The sequence below is a fragment of the Pistacia vera genome, unplaced genomic scaffold (genome assembly GCF_008641045.1).
Source record: "Pistacia vera cultivar Batoury unplaced genomic scaffold, PisVer_v2 Contig359, whole genome shotgun sequence".
NCBI classification, from domain to species: domain Eukaryota; kingdom Viridiplantae; phylum Streptophyta; class Magnoliopsida; order Sapindales; family Anacardiaceae; genus Pistacia; species Pistacia vera.
Window position 1 is genome coordinate 1,074,718 of NW_022196178.1, and position 21,319 is coordinate 1,096,036.

The 21,319-nt window shown below is 35.0% G+C and overlaps 1 pseudogene; it reads left to right on the forward strand.

The window, feature by feature from the left end:
- Nucleotides 1-754: 754 nt before the first annotated feature.
- On the forward strand, nt 755-13,748 carry LOC116139763 (annotated as a pseudogene).
- Nucleotides 13,749-21,319: the final 7,571 nt, after the last annotated feature.

Here is a 21,319-nt window from a genome sequence, read left to right on the forward strand (position 1 = left end):
CATCTAGTCGTCAATGATGGCCAAATCTTGGTTGTTGTTGACAATCAGATGTGGCCAAAGATCTGGCTGTCAATGACCAGATCTTTAGCAGTAGATTTAGCCTTTTTTAGCTAGATCCACGGTTGATCTGGCCGAAAAAGGTTAGATCATCGCACTATTGATTAGATCCAGTTCGTAGTGTGTCATTACGAAAGATTCTGGTAACCTTTCGTTGGTGGTGGTCAGAATTTGGTAAATCTGGGTGGGTGGGGTTGTTTTTGTTATTTTATAAACTTTTTGTTCGGAGTGTTTTGTTCAATTAACAAATGTAGGGTATTTAAAATTAGTTGAATAAAATATAATTAAATTTTAAAAATAGGCAAACAAATATATATTTTGAGTAGGATAAAAATAAGGTAGGGGCAAACGCAGCCGAATCCTCAACAGCACATTGACTTTGATTATTGTGGGTCTAAGTCTATTTTTGTAGGCAGTCAAAGAAATAGACCTTTGAGCTGCCGTCACTGGGATAGTTATGGCTACATATAAGTCGATGAAATTCAATGAATATTCACAACTTTCACTCTAAACTCACAGCATTTCCCAGTGGGAAGATAATCATTTTAATTCACTCTAAAATTCTGGAGTCTCCATCCTGAAATGCTTGCACTTTCATTTCACATTAGTGTATTGCTGAAAATTTAGTCCATTGCTGAAAATTTAGTCCATTGCTGAAAATTTAGTCCACTCCTACTCAAAAAAAAAATTGTGAAGCATGGTTGATGCAGTTGTGTCATTTATGGTACACAAGCTTGGAGATTATATCATCCAAGAAGCAGTGTTTTTGCGAGATGTGAGAGATGAAGTGCAGTTGCTAAAGAATGAGCTTGAATGGATGCAATGTTTCATCAAGGATGCCGAAGAAAAACAAGTTGAAGATGCTATGATTCGCAAGTGGGTTTCTGCTATCAGAGACATTGCTTATGATACCGAGGATGTCTTGGATAATTTTATGCTCAAAATCGATCACAGAAAGACTCTGAATCCAGATCGACCGGCTCTCTTTGCTTCGATCAGGAAGTATTCATGCCTATTTGATATAGGCAAGAAGAAAGATCTGTATGGCATAGGCAAGGAGATTGAATCACTTCAGAAAAGGATCATCGATCTATCTCGTAAACGGGAATTGTATCGCCTTGAGGATATTGGTAATAGAAGGGAAGGAAAGAGCAATAATCTTGAGAGGTTGAAAGATTTAAGAAGAGTCACTTCCTTTGTTGTTGAGGGGAACATTGTTGGCTTTGAGGATGATGCTAAAATGTTGTTGGTAAACTTCTTGAGGATGAGCCACGCCGTTTTGTAGTTTCCATCTTTGGCATGGGAGGTTTGGGCAAAACCACTCTCGCTAAAAAACTTTACCACAACATTGATGTCTTGAATAAATTCAAACTACGAGCTTGGGTTTCGACGAATTATAAAGTCTTTTGAGATCAAAATTAACGGAGTGGAGTTAGAGAAGATGAGCGAAGAGGATTTGGAGAGGTGTCTGTTTAAATCGTTACAAGGACGCTCATATTTGGCGGTGATTTGTTGGCTTTTCAAGGTTCTAAAGTTTTTGAAAAAGGTTATTTGTGCAAGAGCTAAAAACGGAAGAGAAAAACTGACAGCAAAAGCACTTAGATTTTTCATTCAACAGAGAGATATATGGTCATCATACAATACTGTTACAAACACTTCACACCATATATATAACTTTTAAAATGATACAATTTGAACTACCCTTAACAACCACAATAGCATTGGGATTTTGTTGCCTTAATCACCGGCTGTCTTCACCTAAACATATATAAACATCACTTGACAGACAGCCCCTTTAATTCAAAAACTGCGCCAAACCTTCAAACCATCCATGCAAAAAGTTTCCAGCAAAATATCATTTGCTTCAACACTCCTCCTTGATATTTTTGCTGGAAACTCCAAGTCTAAATCTTAATTCTTCAAACTTGGATCTGCCTAAGGTTTGGTCATCACGTCTGCCACTTGCTCCTCTCCTTTGCAGTGTATCAGCTTCACCTCACCATTTTTCTCAGCCTCTCTCACTACATGATACTTGATTCTGAGTGTTTTGTGCGACCATGGAGTACTGGATTTCTGGAAATTGCATTGCAGCCTGTTGTCACAGTGTAGTACATTTCCTTGAGTTTGTTCCAGGCTTAAGTCTTTCAAGATTTTCTCAGCCAAACTAACTGGTTTACTGCAGCAGCAGTAGCAACATACTCAGCTTCACAGTTGATTGTGCTACTACCCTTTTGTTTTTTTGAATTCCAGCTTATGCACCTGCATTCCACAAGAAAACATAGCCGAAGTGGCTTTTCATGTCATCTAGGAGCCACCCCATCACTATCAGTGAACCATGCAAACTGAAATTTTCAGCTTCCCTAAACCATATTCCCAGGTCTGGACACCTCTAATGTATCTAAGGACTCTTTTTGCTGCTTGCAAATGCAGCTCACTTGTTCATTCATACCTAGAGAGTAAGCTTGCTGCAAACATAATGTCTGGCCTAGTTGCAGTCAAGTATAGCAAGCACCCAACTATACTTCTGTACTTAGTTTCATCAACCTTAGCAGCACCATCACTTTTACACATTTTTCACATTTGCTCAGAGGTGTGTTGACAGGTTTGCATTCTCCATTGCAAATTTTTTAAGTAGCTCATTAGCATACCTCTCTTGGGAGATAAATATCCCATAGGAGAGACTGCCATACTTCCATTCCCAAGAAGTAACCCATCTCCCCTAAGTCAGTCTCTCAATTCTCTGTGTAACTCCTTCTTGAATCCGCAGCCTAGTGGAGTTAGAACCTGTCCAGCAGATCATCAACATACAAGGATCACAATATCCTTTCATTATCAACCTTTCCAACATAAGAGTATGCTCATTAGGACTTCTTTCAAAGCCCAAACTCTTAGAAACTCATTAATTCTGCTATACCAGGCCCTGGGCCTGTTTTAGTCCATAAGACCTTCCTAAGTAGTACACCTTATCCTCTGTCCTCTAACCACATACCCTTCAGGTTGCTCTACAAAGATCTCTCATCAAGCACCCATTCAAGAATGCGATTTCACATCCATTTGAAGACTTTCCACTTAAAATGGGCTACAATTGCAAGAAGGATCTGATGGTGTCAAGTCTTGCAACTGTGCAAAGTGTCATAAGTCCACCCCAAACTGTTGTGCATAACCTTTTACAACAAGCCTTGCTTTGTGTATGTTGACTGAGCCATCAGGATTCAATTTTTTTCTTGTAAATCCATTTCACCTGGATAATCTTTCTCCGGCAGGTCTGCTACACAGTTCCCAGGTTCCATTCTTCTTAATCATGTCCATTTCTCTTCCATTGCTGCCCTCCACTCTTTGACCTTGGTTGCTTCAACATAGCATGTTGGTTCCATCAAAGCCAAATCCCTCTATCATAATTTCAGCCGAAGGTCTAATTCCCCTGACTGGAGATTCAGCTTCAGAATCAGAACTGAAACTGGAGCATCCTGGTCAGCAGTCAAACCTTCTCCTTGTTCCTGCATGTTACTCACTTCCATTTCATTTCTGTCCCAATTCCACAACCCTTCTTCATCTATCTTTACATCTCGATTGACCAAGAATTTTTGTGTCTTAGGATTGTAAATCCTATGCTTTGGATAGCTGCTATAACTAACAAAAATTCCAGTTTCAGCCTTTTCATCTAGCTTACTCCTCTTGTTGGCTGGAATGTGAGCATAACAAATACTTCCAAATATTTTTAGGTGGTTGATGCTTGGTTTTACTCCATACCATGCCTCGAATGGTGTTTTGTTATCCAGGCTTTGGTTGGCAGCCTGTTGAGAAGATAAGCTGCTGTATTTACAGCTTCAGCCCAGAAAGCTTTTGGAAGTCTCTTTTCAAACAGCATGCCACCTGCCATTTCCATTAGAGTTTTGTTCTTTCTTTCACTCACACCATTCTGCTGTGGTGTGTATGGGGAGCTCAACTGGTGCTTTATCCGGATTCTGCACAAAGCATTTGAAACTGGTTTGAGGTATACTCGAAACCATTGTCACGCCGGATGGTTTTCAGACTCAACCATTCTCATTTTCCACCATTTGCTTAAACACTTTAAACACTGTAGCCACCTCACCTTTTTTTTCAGAAGTAGACCCAACACAGCCTGGTGAAGTCATCAATAAACAGCACAAAAAATACCTGTTCCATTCAAGGAGGGCCCTGCATTGGACCACACACATCTGTGTGTATAGCTGAAGTTTTTCAAGCAGCTCCAGGATTGGTTTTCTGGAAATGGTTGCCTAGTGATTTTCCCTTGCTGGCAAACTTGACATATCCCTTCCTTCTCCTCAATTTCAGGCATACTTTGAACAAGTTCTTTCCTCCTCATTTCCTTAAGTCCAGAATAATGAAATGCCCAAATCTTTTGTGCACAACTTCAGTTTCAACACATTTGCAGACAAGGCATGAAACTTGAGTTCTTCCATTCAATTGGAAAACTTTTCCCTAACATACTCCACATTCATCAACCATTCCCGAAGTTGTCTAATATTATGCAGACATGTTTTGGAAATGCAAGGAGTATTTTCTTTTCTAACATTTGACCCACACTCAGCAAACTTTGGTTAATCTCGGTACAAAAAAACATTTGCAATATTTAGTGCCTAATGGAGTTGGAACCGCAACCTTACCTCTTCCTTTGACTTCCACAAATTTTCCATTACCAATCTTGACTTTGGAGTGGAAAGACCTATCAATGCTCACAAACTGATAGATTTGGAGTCATGTGTTTTTGCAACCACTATCAATCAGCCATACATCATCACATATTGTAGTTCATGCATGAAGCCATGAAGAGTTGTTCTGTTTCTGGATTTGGTTGCTGGACCTCCACCACTGCAGCCTGCTGCTCTTGCTGAGTTCCTTTGCTTTTATACACTTTTTCTATGTGTCCATACTGCTTGCATGACCTGCATTGTAGCCAGGTCTGAACCAACACTTATATTCTGGATGGTTCTTCTTTTTGCGCGTGCACACATGGAGGAAATGATCTTTGTCCACCACGTTTCCCTCCTTGATTGTAGCTCTTCTCTTTTCCTTTCTTTTCACCATATATTTCTTGTCTTCTCTTCCTTGTACTCTTCCTTTTGTACCTACATACATGGCTGTCTCAGTTGAGTCTTCTTGCCATAGCTGCCTCCTTGTTCTTGGGCTTGAAGTGAATGAACCAGCTCAGCAAGCTGATTCTGACAGATCTTTAGAGTCCTCTAGGGACGAATTTTTGCTTCAAACCTCTCAGGTAGGCTCACCAGAACCTTCTCCACCACTCTCTGGTTGGTTAGTTTCTTCCCCTACAGCTTGATTTTGTTCACCACAGCCATGGTCTGTCCACATATTCCTTGACAGATTCTGCCTCCTGCATCTTGAGTACTTCAAATTCTCTCCTCAAGTTCAAACCTGCATGTTCCTTGTCTGGTTACTCCCTCCAAACTCCCCTTGAGTTGTCCCATGCTTGTTTAGGGTCTCACCACGCCATGATCCTGGAGAAGACCTGATCTGTCATGGCAGAGTGTATACGAACATGCTCTTGGAGCTTTGGCTGTCTTCTTCTTCATGAACTCTCATCTGGTTCAGCGTAGGTTGGTCCAAGCTGGGAACTTGCTTCTCCTCTCCCACATATTGCCACAAACCATGGCCCCTCAGATATGTTTTCATCTTGACAGCCCAAACATGGTACTGGTCACCGTTGAAAACTGGAGCAGATATTGGAGCTGAACTGGATGCCATGGAGAACTTTTGTGTTGGTATTCTGGTCCCGAAAGATCAAGGATGCTCTGATACCAATTGTTGCTTTTCAAGGTTCTAAAGTTTTTGAAAAGGTTATTGTGCAAGAGCTAAAACGGAAGAGAAAACTGACAGCAAAAGCACTTATATTTTCATTCAAACAGAGAGTATATGGTCATCATACAATACTGTTACAACCACTTCACACCATATATATAATCTTTTAAAGATACAATTTGAACTACCCTTAACAACCACAAATAGCATTGGGATTTTGTTGCCTTAATCACCGGCTGTCTTCACCTAACAATATATAACATCACTTGACGACAGCCCCTTTAATTCAAAAACTGGCGCCAAACCTTCAAACCAGCCATGCAAAAGTTTCCAGCAAAATATCATTTGCTTCAACATGATTGATGATGTATGGCAGAAAGAAGCATGGGAGAGTTGAAAAGAGCCTTTCGGGATCGCAACAATGGAAGCAGAGTTATAATACTACTCGATCAAAGAAGTAGCTGAGCGTTCGGATAGAAATTCATGTTCATATACTTCGTTTTCTTCTAGGCCTGACGAGTCTTGGAACTTATTCTTGTAGAACGCTTTTCGAAAATCAAATGCAAACGAAGAATTGTAAAAGCTAGGAATAGAAATGGTTGAAAAATGCGGCGGTCTGCCACTTGCCATAATTGTATTAGGCGGGCTGTTGTCTACAAAAGAAACCACAAGAGTGCGCCTCGGTTCGTGATCACTTTTGGCAACATTTAAGGAATGATTCAATTCACATACCTTCCTTATTAACGTTAAGCTTCAATGATTTGCCTTATCAATTGAAGCTCTGCTTTCTCTATCTTGGGATTTTCCCTGAGGATTTTGAATTCTTTATAGAGAAAGCAATCCGATTACTGGTAGCAGAAGGTTTCATACGAGAAGATGATGATCGAGTAATGGAAGAGGTGGCAAAAAACAACCTGGATGAGTTGATCAATAGAAGCTTGATTCAAATTGAAAACATTTGTCAGGGGAGCGTTGAAACATGCCGAATCCATGATCTTTTGCGGGATCTTGCAATTCAAAAGGCAAAAGTGCTGAATTTCTTTCACATTTACGTCGGAATTCACCATCCAACTTGCTCTCTAACTCCAACATCATCATCTCGCCGACTTGTTTTTAATTCTGAAACAAGTTCTTCGTTCCAACATTGTAATTCTCTCTCACGTTCCCTCTTGTTGTACGATCGAGATCGGGACTCTTTCAGGCAAACATCAACCTCTATTTTCACAAGACTCAGGTTGCTCAGAGTTCTTCATGTCGAGAATTATGGAGGATCAATTGATTGCCATAGCTTACCCGAAGAGATTGGGCAGTTGGTCCACTTAAAGTATTTAACGGTAAGGATTACATTCATCAGAAATCTTCCACCATCGATTGTCAACTTACGAAAACTGCAAACTCTGGACTTATACTCTCGCAAATGCCCCCTAAAGCTTCCCATTGGAATTGGCAAATTGCAGGAGTTGAGGCATTTAATCGGAACATTTGAAGGGCCTTTGCCGATAGACAATTTGACAAACCTTCAGACTCTGAAGTTCGTAAGCTATGAAAGTTGGAGTAAAGTCCATCCTGAAAAGCTTGTTAATCTTCGCGAGCTGCACATCCATCATTTCTACACACAAGAAAAAGAACCATTCATATTCGACTCTATTGCCAAGCTGAAAAACATTAGAATTTTATCGGTAGAACTGTCCGGCGTTCAGTCTTTCAGTTCACTGCAACCACTTTCTCACTGTCCACGGCTCCAGGATTTGACATTGGGTGGGAAGATAGAGGAACTACCAGCAGACATGCACGCCATCTTGCCGAATCTCGAATGCTTATCGTTAAGTAATTCGAATCTTCAGGATGATCCGATGCCAAAGTTGGAGAAGTTACCTAACCTGGTAAGTCTTGAATTGCGGTTTCATTCTTACAATGGGAAGAAAATGATATGCAGGGAAAAAGGTTTTCCTCAGCTTGAAAGTTTAGAAGTTCTTGAACTGTCCGAATGGGAGGAATGGCAAGTTGAGGAAGGAGCTATGCCTATGCTTAAAAATCTGGAGATCAAGCCAACGAACTCCGAGCTGAGAATTCCAGAAAGATTGGTATCAATCCCTGCCCCTACCAGGAGATGTTTGACTCCAAGCACTCGTTTCTAATTAAAAATTTAATAATTAAAATGCATCATATATACGTTTTGATTTTCAACCGTTTTTCAATATTACTGCTAAAAAATTAAATTTAAGAAAATAAAGTAATGTATAATAATATTAAATTACTTTGATTCTATTTTAGAAATTATGTAAACATTTATAAATATTGAATAATTGTTAAGTTAATGTGGCCAAATGTAACATAAATTTAAATGATTAATTATGGATTAATCATTGTGAATATGTATTAACATTTGATTAATCCTTTTGTGAATTAATTATGGATGTAATCTCTTTGATTAATTAGGATATCTATTTGTTACACACTGTACAAAAGGTTCAAAACTGGATTAATTACTATAATTCGCGGCCCACCACGATCCAATAGACACGGTATAAATGGGCCTTGTTGGGTCCAAGCCGAGACATCAATGGATTATCAACGTTAGATAATTCCATAACATACATGCTAATTAATGAGGGAATTTGTTTAATTTTTAATCATGTTTATTAATTGGTGAAATAGCAGTTTAATTTGGAGACAAACCAATGTGCAAGAGAAGTGCATAAAGAAAACAATCAGCTGCGAGACAATAAAAAAATCAAGGAAGAAACTTAAAGGAAACTGATTACCACATACACAATAATCAACAAATGAGATCAGAATTCAAAGTAGCTTTAGGTATCTCCACATTCCCATTCGGCAAGGGCGAGATTGATCTTAGTCTTTTTGAAATTCGGAACTTGGAGATCTCTGGGATTTTACAAGCATTGGTAGTGCATCTTGATCTACATGCCATTGCTCCAGTTCATAGAAATCAAACTGTAGCTTTCTAGAAAACGAAGAGGAACAATTTGCTGATTTTTATTATTGAAACATCCATCAGTCAAGATATTATCTGTTTTGAGTCCAAACTACTATGCACTGGTATTTTGTTATTGAAACACCCGATTCACTTTCAAGATATATTATCNAATTAAAATGCATCATATATACGTTTTGATTTTCAACCGTTTTTCAATATTACTGCTAAAAAATTAAATTTAAGAAAATAAAGTAATGTATAATAATATTAAATTACTTTGATTCTATTTTAGAAATTATGTAAACATTTATAAATATTGAATAATTGTTAAGTTAATGTGGCCAAATGTAACATAAATTTAAATGATTAATTATGGATTAATCATTGTGAATATGTATTAACATTTGATTAATCCTTTTGTGAATTAATTATGGATGTAATCTCTTTGATTAATTAGGATATCTATTTGTTACACACTGTACAAAAGGTTCAAAACTGGATTAATTACTATAATTCGCGGCCCACCACGATCCAATAGACACGGTATAAATGGGCCTTGTTGGGTCCAAGCCGAGACATCAATGGATTATCAACGTTAGATAATTCCATAACATACATGCTAATTAATGAGGGAATTTGTTTAATTTTTAATCATGTTTATTAATTGGTGAAATAGCAGTTTAATTTGGAGACAAACCAATGTGCAAGAGAAGTGCATAAAGAAAACAATCAGCTGCGAGACAATAAAAAAATCAAGGAAGAAACTTAAAGGAAACTGATTACCACATACACAATAATCAACAAATGAGATCAGAATTCAAAGTAGCTTTAGGTATCTCCACATTCCCATTCGGCAAGGGCGAGATTGATCTTAGTCTTTTTGAAATTCGGAACTTGGAGATCTCTGGGATTTTACAAGCATTGGTAGTGCATCTTGATCTACATGCCATTGCTCCAGTTCATAGAAATCAAACTGTAGCTTTCTAGAAAACGAAGAGGAACAATTTGCTGATTTTTATTATTGAAACATCCATCAGTCAAGATATTATCTGTTTTGAGTCCAAACTACTATGCACTGGTATTTTGTTATTGAAACACCCGATTCACTTTCAAGATATATTATCCGTTTGGGGTCCAAGTTCGCACGAGTTTGTTTTTGACCTTCACTTAAATGTCCTTCACCCAAAAATAGTTTTGACAACTCAAGAGCTCATAGAATTATTCAGGCTCCGTTTAGTTCGCTTTTTTACATTTTTTTAGAAATTTTTTTTGAAAAAAGTTAAAAAAAGTTAAAAAAAGTTGAATTATGTGGGTATTACGATGTAGGATTTAAAAATTAATAAAAATATCTCATATGTTTGTTTATTTACTAAACACCCCTATAATAAAACATTAAAAGTTAACAAAAACACTCTTAATCCACTCATTAAATACGGACAACCGGCCACCACCGCCGGAGGGTGGCCGGAGTTGCCGTATCAGTGCATGACCGGCTGGATCTTGCCGGTCGTGCGCCAATATGACCTTTTCCGACTAGATCGACGGTGGATCTGGACGACAAAGGCCAGATCTACGGCTAGATCTGACCATTGACGGCCAGATCTGGCCACATTTGCTCATCAACGACGGCCAACATATGGTCGTCGTTGACAGATACGATCGTCGTTGATAGATACGGCCGTCGTTGATGGTCAACGACGACCATATGTTGGCCATCGTTGATGATTGGCTACGGCCAGATCTTTGATCGGCACATTATCGGCCAGATTCAGCCGATAATGCCCCATTATACTAGATTCCGATCATCTTCCAACAGTGGTGGTCGGAATCTGGTAAATATGGGTTTTTGAGGTGTTTTTACAATTTCTAAAAAAAATATTTAAGAGTATTTAATTAAATTAACAAATTTAAGGGGTTTAAAAAATGTTGAATAATATTGAATAATATTGTGAGTTTTTACAATTTTACTATTTTACTTTTTTGGGAATACTAATAATAATATTCCCAAAAGCGAATCAAACGGAGCCTCATTTCTTCTTCCCAAGTTATAAATGTGTAAGAAAGTGATTCACCTCAAGGATTCTGCAAAGAAAGCTGTTAAAACGCGGGGGTCGTTGGGTCACATGAGGTGTAGGATGGTNCACCCCTATAATAAAACATTAAAAGTTAACAAAAACACTCTTAATCCACTCATTAAATACGGACAACCGGCCACCACCGCCGGAGGGTGGCCGGAGTTGCCGTATCAGTGCATGACCGGCTGGATCTTGCCGGTCGTGCGCCAATATGACCTTTTCCGACTAGATCGACGGTGGATCTGGACGACAAAGGCCAGATCTACGGCTAGATCTGACCATTGACGGCCAGATCTGGCCACATTTGCTCATCAACGACGGCCAACATATGGTCGTCGTTGACAGATACGATCGTCGTTGATAGATACGGCCGTCGTTGATGGTCAACGACGACCATATGTTGGCCATCGTTGATGATTGGCTACGGCCAGATCTTTGATCGGCACATTATCGGCCAGATTCAGCCGATAATGCCCCATTATACTAGATTCCGATCATCTTCCAACAGTGGTGGTCGGAATCTGGTAAATATGGGTTTTTGAGGTGTTTTTACAATTTCTAAAAAAAATATTTAAGAGTATTTAATTAAATTAACAAATTTAAGGGGTTTAAAAAATGTTGAATAATATTGAATAATATTGTGAGTTTTTACAATTTTACTATTTTACTTTTTTGGGAATACTAATAATAATATTCCCAAAAGCGAATCAAACGGAGCCTCATTTCTTCTTCCCAAGTTATAAATGTGTAAGAAAGTGATTCACCTCAAGGATTCTGCAAAGAAAGCTGTTAAAACGCGGGGGTCGTTGGGTCACATGAGGTGTAGGATGGTACATTTGTAAGAGCGATTTACTATCAGCTATTAACAAACATATCATTGCCAAATTAATTATTAACCCACTTGTTACTTGTTCAGGAAACTTGTTCGAAATTCAATAAAAAACTATGATAAGCCCTACCCACATAATTATTCACCAGATAACTCTCCTTTGTGGGATGGCAAATAATAATAGATGAAGTAGATGAATAGTCAAGAATTTAAATGATATTTTAGATTAAGAATCAAGTGAAAGTTTCCAGGCGGGTTCTTGTTATTGTGACCCACAAATCGACAAAAGATGCAACATGCTTTACTTTTCATTTTACTATTTGATAAAGAGAGGAAACAAGGAAAAGAAAAGAATAACCTAAATTATCATCAAATTAATTAGTAAGATTATTAAGATCATATGGTTCGTAATTTACCTTCAGTCTCGGCCAAAAACTCTCTAACAAGCAGCAAAGTCTGAAGTATGGCTGATGCTGTAGTATCATTTGCCGTGGAAAGGCTTGGGGACTTGATCATCCAGGAAGCAGTCGTCTTAGGAGGAGTGAAGAATAAAGTAGAGTTGCTTAAGAACGAAACGGAATGGATGCAATGTTTCATTAAGGATGCAGAAGAAAAACAAAGCAACGATCCCATGATACGCCGGTGGGTATTTGATATCATTGATCGTGCTTATGATGCTGAGGATGTCTTAGATACATTTTTGCTCAAGGTGCAAGATGAAGAGATTTCGGATACGGTCGACGTGGATGAAGGAGTAACACTGAAAAGGAGGCTAAGATTCTTTTCTTCTGTGATGAGCTGCTCTTGCATATTCAAAATGGTAAATTTGTATAGCATTGGCTAAGAGATTGAAAAACTCAGAAAGAGAATCAGTGATCTCTCTCGGAAGCGAGAAGCATACAAACTTCAAGATACTCGTAGCATGAGTGAAGGTACCAGCAAAACTCTTGGCAAATTGAAAGATCTGAGAAGACAGAATTCCTTCACAGTTGAAGAGAATGTTTTTGGCTTCCATGCTGATGCTGAGAAACTGTTGCCCAAACTTCTCGGGGGCGAGCCTGGACGTTTTGTCATTTCGATTTTTGGTATGGGTGGTTTGGTTAAAACAACTCTTGCTAAAAAGTTTTACCACAACAATGACATCATAATGTCGTCGTAAAGCTTTTTATTTGGGAAGGGAAAGCTTTCTTTCGCTTCCATCTTCTAATAAGCTCTCTCGTTCCCTTCTGTTCTTCAATCGACAAACAAGCCAGTTCACACTCTTGTGCGAAAATTTTAAATTTCTTAGAGTGCTCGAAGTCCACCTTCCTGGGGGGAGTTTACCTAAAGAGATAGGAAAGTTGATTCATTTGATATATTTGGGGTTACGGAATCCATTGCTTACTTTTACCATCATCTATTGGCAACTAGCGGAGGTTACAAACTTTGCAGATAGAAGACCTTCAAGATTATATTCCTCTACCAACTGAAATTTCAAAATTGCAAGAATTGAGGCATCTAATTGGATTCTTTTCAGGGTCTTTGCCGATAGCAAATTTGAAAAAGCTCGACTCTAAAATATGTATGTCTTTCAAGCTGGGATAAGCTCAACCCTGAAAGGTTGGTTGATCTTCAAGAGCTGCAAATTGGATCTTATCAAACAACAGATCACTCTATTCCAGTGTTCAAATTTGAGACTTGCAAAACTTAGAAACCTTCGTGTTTTATCAATTTGGGTCCATCGGCCATCGCCTTCTCTACAATTACTCGGTCACTGCAGATGTCTTGTAGATTTGAGATTAAGTGGGAGATTGGAGAAACTACTAGAAAACTTGGACGAAATCTTTCCACATCTTGAAGGCCTTAAGTTAACGAATTCGTTCCTAAAGGAAGACTCGATCCCTCATTAGAGAAGTTGCCAAATCTCATGTTTCTAGCTTTATTCACTAATTCTTATACCGGAGAGAAACTGAGCTGTAGGGCCAATGGGTTTCCTCGGCTTGAAGTTCTACGTCTTTCAGATTTAGATCGGTTGGAGGAGTGGGAAGTAGATGAAGATGCCATGCAATGAGAGCTTGAAATTGAAAGAAAGGCAGCTAAGAAAAGTGCCAAGAAAGTGTGAGAAAACGCGAGAAAACGAGAGAAAATAAGTCAGAATATTTGTGTGCGTAAAATCTGATTAACCAACACTGTTACAAAAGTTTGTTAAAAAGTAAACTGACCCCAGTCAAAGTCAACTGGTTAGTCAGACTAGAATTACAGATTTACCCTTTGTCTAACTGAAATTACAGATTTATCCTTCAATGACTAAAACTCATATTCTAACATTCCCTTGTAAACATGACCTCTACTGAATTCTCAAATGCACTACCAAAGCCATATTCTAACATTCCCTTGTAAACTCAACCTCCACTGAAAACTTTCCAACCACAATGATCAACAGCCCAATTTTATTCATCCAGCAACCAGAGCAACCAGAAACACTCATCCTGCATCATAATACCAGTAAACTCTCCAGCCGCAATAATCATCAGCCCAATTTGCTTTTATCCAGCAAGCCAGAACACTTAGCACTTCAGTTCTATTTTACTTATTCACCAATCCAGAACACTCAGCCACATTCATTCTGCAGCACCAACAACATTCATTCAACAGTTCACAAAAAATTCAGCTCATGCTCCAGCATAACACCACCGGTCAGTAGCTCTCAAACTCAGAACAGCAACAAACATAGTCATCCAAAACCAGAATATTCATCCGCCATTATGACTACATCAGTCAGCTGCTCAAACTAAAAAAAAAATTCTGCTCAACCAGAAACATACCAAATCACTCACCTCCAGTCAAAACATCAACAATCAACAGCATAAAAAAAAAATCAGTCAGCTACGCCAACCCACTTATTTAGCATAAAAGAAAAAATTTAAGTATAACAAAATAACAATATCACCTCCAGTCACCTTCAGCAAATCAGAACAATCAGCAACTTTAGTTCAAAAAAAAATTCTGCTCAACCAGAAACATATCAACTATTCTCCTCCAGTCAAACCAGAAACATATCAACTACTCTCCTCCAGTCAAAACACAATCAGCACCGGTATACATTTTCCAGTATAACAGAGTAAGAATATCAACTCCAGTCACCTTCAGCAAACCAGAACAATCAGCAACTTTAGTTCTAAAAAAAACACTCTGCTTAACCAGAAATCTGTAAAATTATTCAATTCATTTAGCAGGTATATCAGTAGGTGACTTTGAAACATTAGCAGGTGATTTTGAAAGAAAGACGAGCATCTCGAATGGTGAGATTATCCCTCAAGTTTTCAAACCTGGACATGGTAAGAGCTTTAGTAAATATATCAGCATTCTGATATTCAGTAGACATATACTGAACTTTAAGTTTATTGGTTGTAACTTGTTCCCGCACATAGTGAGCATCCAACTCAATGTGTTTAGTTCTTCCATGAAAAACAGGATTTGAAGCTAATGATCCTGCACTTTGGCTGTCACACCATATAACAGGAACTTCACTAAGTGAGAGACCAATTTCAGTAAATAGGGTGTAGAACGAAGTTATTTCAGTAGCTCCTTGAGCCAATGCTCTATACTCAGCTTCAGGGGAGGATAAAGAGACCATTTTCTGTTTTCGAGAAGTCCACTGCAGTAGATTATTACCCAGGAAAACACAACACCCATTGGTCGATCTCCGGTCATGCAGACTGCTGGCCCAATCAGCATCCGTAAAACATTCTAGATTAAATCTCTGTGTTTTGCTGAAAAAGAGACCAAAATTCAAGGTGCCTTCAATGTATCAGAGCAGTCTCTTGCAGGCTTGCCAATGCATTTGGGTGGGAGCCTTCAAAAAATGGCTCAATTTGTTCACTGCATAGGATATATCTGGTCTGGACAAAGTCAGATACTGGAGAGCACCAATAGTGCTCCTGTATAGGGCTGGATTTTCATAGGATTCACTATCATCCAAGGAGAGTTTAGCACCAACCGACATAGGTGTAGAACATGGATTGCAGTCAATCATATTGGTTAGGGGTGAGCACGGGTAGCGGGTAGAACCGGAACCGGGGGTAAGAACCAGAACCGGAACCGGAACCTACCCAGAACCTGTACTGTGCGGGTAGGTTCCGGTTCCAATTTTTTGGAACCGCTACTGTGCGGTTCCGGTTGGTTCTTACCCCCGGAGGAACCGGAACCTGTAAAAAGGGTACCCTGTTTGGAACCTGTAGGGGGTACCCTGTTTGGAACCTGTTTGGAACCTGTTTGGAACCTGTTTGGAACCTGTTTTGGAACCTGTTTGGAACCTATTTGGAACCTGTTTTGGAACCTATATTGGAACCTGTTTTGGAACCTTTTTAGAACCTATTTTGGAACCGGACTATAAAGAAATATTTGTGAAATGTAAATAATGGGGAGTTTCTATTATTTTACATATAAAAAAATTTAAAATAGAAAAAGTTAAATTTTTAGAATAACCTAATTAATAAATTTGAATACAATTATACTTATTACATATAAATTACACCATATTAAAGCTTTAATATATATATACATTAATATTAAAGTTTTGATCAATAAGTGAATAATTGGAATATTGATCCAATTACAAGTGTTTTACATTTTTAATGTTATTAAAAGAATTATTTTTGAATAAAATAGTATATTTGATTGAGTAATAATTATTTAGTTATTTACTTCAATTATCAAGTTCTAAGTATATCTATAATAAATTAGTAATTAATTAATTATATATGATAAATTGATAACATTAATAAATTTATACTAGAAATTCATACTTAATCAATATAACATTACATTATAGTTAAATGATTACTAATTAATTATAATTTTATAACATTACTTAATTGATTTATAGTATAATTAATTATAGCATTACATTAATTGATTACTACTTAATAATGACTTTATTATAAACATTAGTACAAACTTAATTAAATGATTAAAATTTAATTAATTATAATATTACATTAAAAATTTATAGTATGTTATTAATAGTTAATTCACTATAACATTACATTATAGGTATGATATATAATTAATTATACATTACATAATTATAATTACTTAATTGATTATGAGTTATGATATTATGTTTTAAACATTGTAATTACTAATTTGCTACATAAACATTAGCACAATACTTAATTAAATGATAAGAAATTAATAATTATAACATTACCTTATAAACATTTCATTATAAACATTAATAAAACATTACATTATAGTTAAATAATTACTCAATTAAATTATATATAATATTACATATATTTATGATCACTTACTTAATTATAGCATTACATAGTTAAATGATTACATAATTACATAATTAGTTATGAATTTATAACATTACATTATAAACATTAGTAATTTACTAATTTACTATATTATTACATTACTTAATTAAACGATTAAAAATTTAATTAATTATAGCATTACCTTATATATTATATATAATAACTTAATCAATTATAACATTCATATAAACATTAGTATATTAATCAAATGATTTGAAATTTAATTAATTATAATATTAAATTATAGATTTATAGTATGATTATTTAATTCATTATAAATTACATTATACTATATAGTATGATCACATAATTAATATAACATTATAATTAAATAATTACTTAATTGATTATGAGTTATGATATTATATTTTAAACATTAGTAATTATAATTACTATATAACATTAGCACAATACTTAATTGAATGATAAGAATTTAATTAATTTTAACATTATCTTATAAACATTCATTATAAACATTAATTAAGCATTACATTATAGTTAAATAATTACTCAATTAAATTATAATATTATATTACATTATATTATGATTACTACTTAATATAGCATATATAGTTAAATGATTACATATTACTTAATTAGTTATGAATTATAACATACATTATAAACATTAGTAACTTACTATATATTAATTACTTAATTGAACGATTAAAATTTAATTAATTATAACATTACTTTATATATTTGTAATATGATTACTTAATCAATTATAACATTCCATTATAAACATTAGTATATTAATTAATGATTTGAAATTTAATTAATATAATGTTAAATTATAGATTTGTAGTATGATTACTTAATCATTATAACATTACATATATATTTATAGTATGACATATAATTAATATAACATTCATAATTAAATAATTACTTAATTGTTATGAGTTATTATATTATATTTAAACATTAGTAATTACTATTATACATAAACATTAGCACAATACTTAATAAATGATAAGAAATTTAATTAATTATAACATTACCTATAAACATTAATAAGCATTACATTATAGTTAAATAATTACTCAATTAAATTATAATATTATATATTACATTATATTATGATCACTTACTTAATTAAGCATTATATGTTAAATGATTACATAATTACTTAATTAGTTATGAATTTATAACATTACATATAACATTAGTAATCTACTATACTATTACATTACTTAATTAAACGATTAAAAATTTAATTAATTATAACAACTTTTAATTTGTAATATGATTACTTAATCAATTATAACATTCCATTATAAACATTAGTATATAATTAAATGATTTGAAATTTAATTAATATTATATAAATTATAGATTTGTAGTATGATTACTTAATTCATTATAACATTACATTACTATTATAGAATGATCATATAATTAATATAACATCATAATTAAATAATTACTTAATTGATTATGAGTTATGATATTATATTTTAAACATTAGTAATTACTAATTTATTACATAAACATTAGCACAATACTTAATTAAATGATAAGAAATTTAATTAATTATAACATTACCTTATAAACATTAATTAAGCATACATTATAGGAAATAATTACTCAATAAATTATAATATTATTATATTACATATTATTATAATCAATTACTTAATTATAGCATTATATAGTTAAATGATTGCATAATTACTTAATTGTTAGAATTTATACATTACATTATAAACATTAGTAATTTACTATACTATTACATTACTTAATTAAACGATTAAAAATTTAATTAATATAACATTACTTTATATATTTGTAATATGATACTTAATCAATTTAACATTCCATTATAAACATAGTATATAATTAAATGATTTGAAATTTAATTAATTATAATATTAAATTTAGATTTGTAGTATGATTACTTAATTCATTATAACATTACATTATACTATTATAGTATGATCATAAATTATATAACATTACATAATTAAATGATTACTTAATTGATTATGACATTATATTATAAACATTAGTAATTTACTAATTTGCACAATATTTAATCGAATTATTATAATTGTATTAATTATAACATTATATTATAAATTTATGGTATGATTATTTAATTAATTATAACATTCTATTATAAACATATTATAATACTTAATTAAATGATTAACAATTTAAAATTATAATATTACATTATATTAAATAATATATTACTTAATTAATTATAACATTACAATTTACTTATAGTATGATACTTAATAATTATAACATTACAATTTACATTGTAGTATGATCACTTATTAATTATAACATTACTTGTTTCTAATATTAAATTTACTAAATTATATTGGTATATAAATACCCAATTAACCAATTATAACATTAAATAATAAATTTAAACATTAATAATTTATTAACTTATAAATAGACCCCTGGCAAATGGCAATGTTAGTAATTGTATTAGAATTGTTGTTTGTTTAAATGATTTTGGTGAGTTATTTATTGTGAACTGTGATGAATAATTGTTTGTGTTTTGGTTTTGATTGACGAATTTTATGTGAATTGTGATGAATTGATTGAATTCAAGCGTTGCTTAGAGATTACAGGTTATGAGTTACATTGGACACAAATGAATGAATAACGAAAATGTTGGGGTGTCTATTTGTAAACTTATAAGGTGTTTTTGTTATTTTTTAAACTAATAGGGGGGTAATTGATTTTTTACAGGGTACCCTGAAAAGGAACCGGAACCTGCATTTTAGGTTTCGGTTCCTTGAATTGAAGAACCTGTACTGTGCGGTTCCGGTTCCGGTTCCTTTTTTTGGGAACCTGTACTGTGCGGTTCCGGTTCCGGTTCCCCGGAAAAGTGCAGGGTACCCGGAACCGCTCACCCCTAATATTGGTCTTAACAAAGAGATCCTTAGCATACTTTTCTTGACTCATATGGAGACCAAATTCATCTCGAGAAACTTCAAAACCAAGAAAATATTTTAAAGACCCTAATGTTTTCAAGGCAAACTGAGTATTCAGGTGTTGAACAGTTTCTTGAACCAATTGAGGATCATTACCGGTAAGTAGAATGTCATCCACATAGACTAACACGTACATAATGGTGTTCTTATTTTGGTAAATAAACAGGCTAGGATCAGTAATTGAGTGAACAAAACCCCATTCAAGAAATGCCTTTTTCAACTTATCAAACCAGGCCCTAGGGGCCTGTTTAAGACCATATAAAGCCTTGGTTAAATGACATACAAGATATGGAAATTTTGAGCTAGCAAACCCTTTAGGCTGAACCATATACACTTGCTCCGTAAGGTCACCATTTAGGAATGCATTATTAACATCCACTTGCTGAATGTCCCAACCATAACTCACAGCCAAACTCATGATTACTCTAATGGTAGGGGATTTTACAGCAGGACTAAAGGTTTCTAGGTAATCAATCCCGGGTGTTTGCTGAAAACCTTTAGCTACCAGCCTTGCTTTAAACCACTGAATAGTGCCATCAGGATTATGTTTAACCTTAAACACCCACTTACAGCCTACAGTATGCCTATCTGAAGTAGCTGGAATTAATTCCCAGGTATGGTTAGCCATCAAGGCATCAAACTTAGCTTGCATTGCAGCTTTCCAAGGTGGATGAGAAAGAGCCTCTGTAACTGTAGTTGGTTCCTTAGACTCCAAATAGGAGGAGGTTACTAAAGCTGTGTTGTAAGCCCTAGCTTTGGACCTAGTGATCATAGGATGAATGTTTTCTGCTGGGGACAACTGTTGAGGATAAGATAACTCAATTTCCAGTGGAACAGTATCAAATGAAGTATTTGATGGGAGAGATATTGGTGAAGAGATGGGAGAAAACACTGAAGGTATGGGCTGTGTTTGGGGCTATGTTTGGGGCTGTGTTTGGTGCTCTATTTTGGATGCAGGGAAAGGTAAGACCTGCTATGTTTGGGGCTGTGTTTGGTGTTCTGTTTTGGATGCAGGGGAAGGTAAGACCTGCTGTGTTTGGTGCTCTGTTTGGGGCTGTGTTTGGTGTTCTATTTTGGATGTAGGGGAAGATAAGATCTGAGATATGGATCCAGGTGAGGATGTTGACTGAGAATTAGACTGGCATTGTGTGGCCGAACAACCAGAGGACAGACAGTTAGTAGGTTGTTTGTGAAATGAGTGTAAGGATGAAAGAGGTACATGCCAAGCATTACAAATAGGAGAATTGGATGAGCTATTAGAAGAGGTAGGGACAATGACAAGGCTGGAATGTTTAAAAGGAAAATCAAGTTCATCAAATTTAGCACTTTTTCAAATGTAAATCCTGCCAGAAACATCT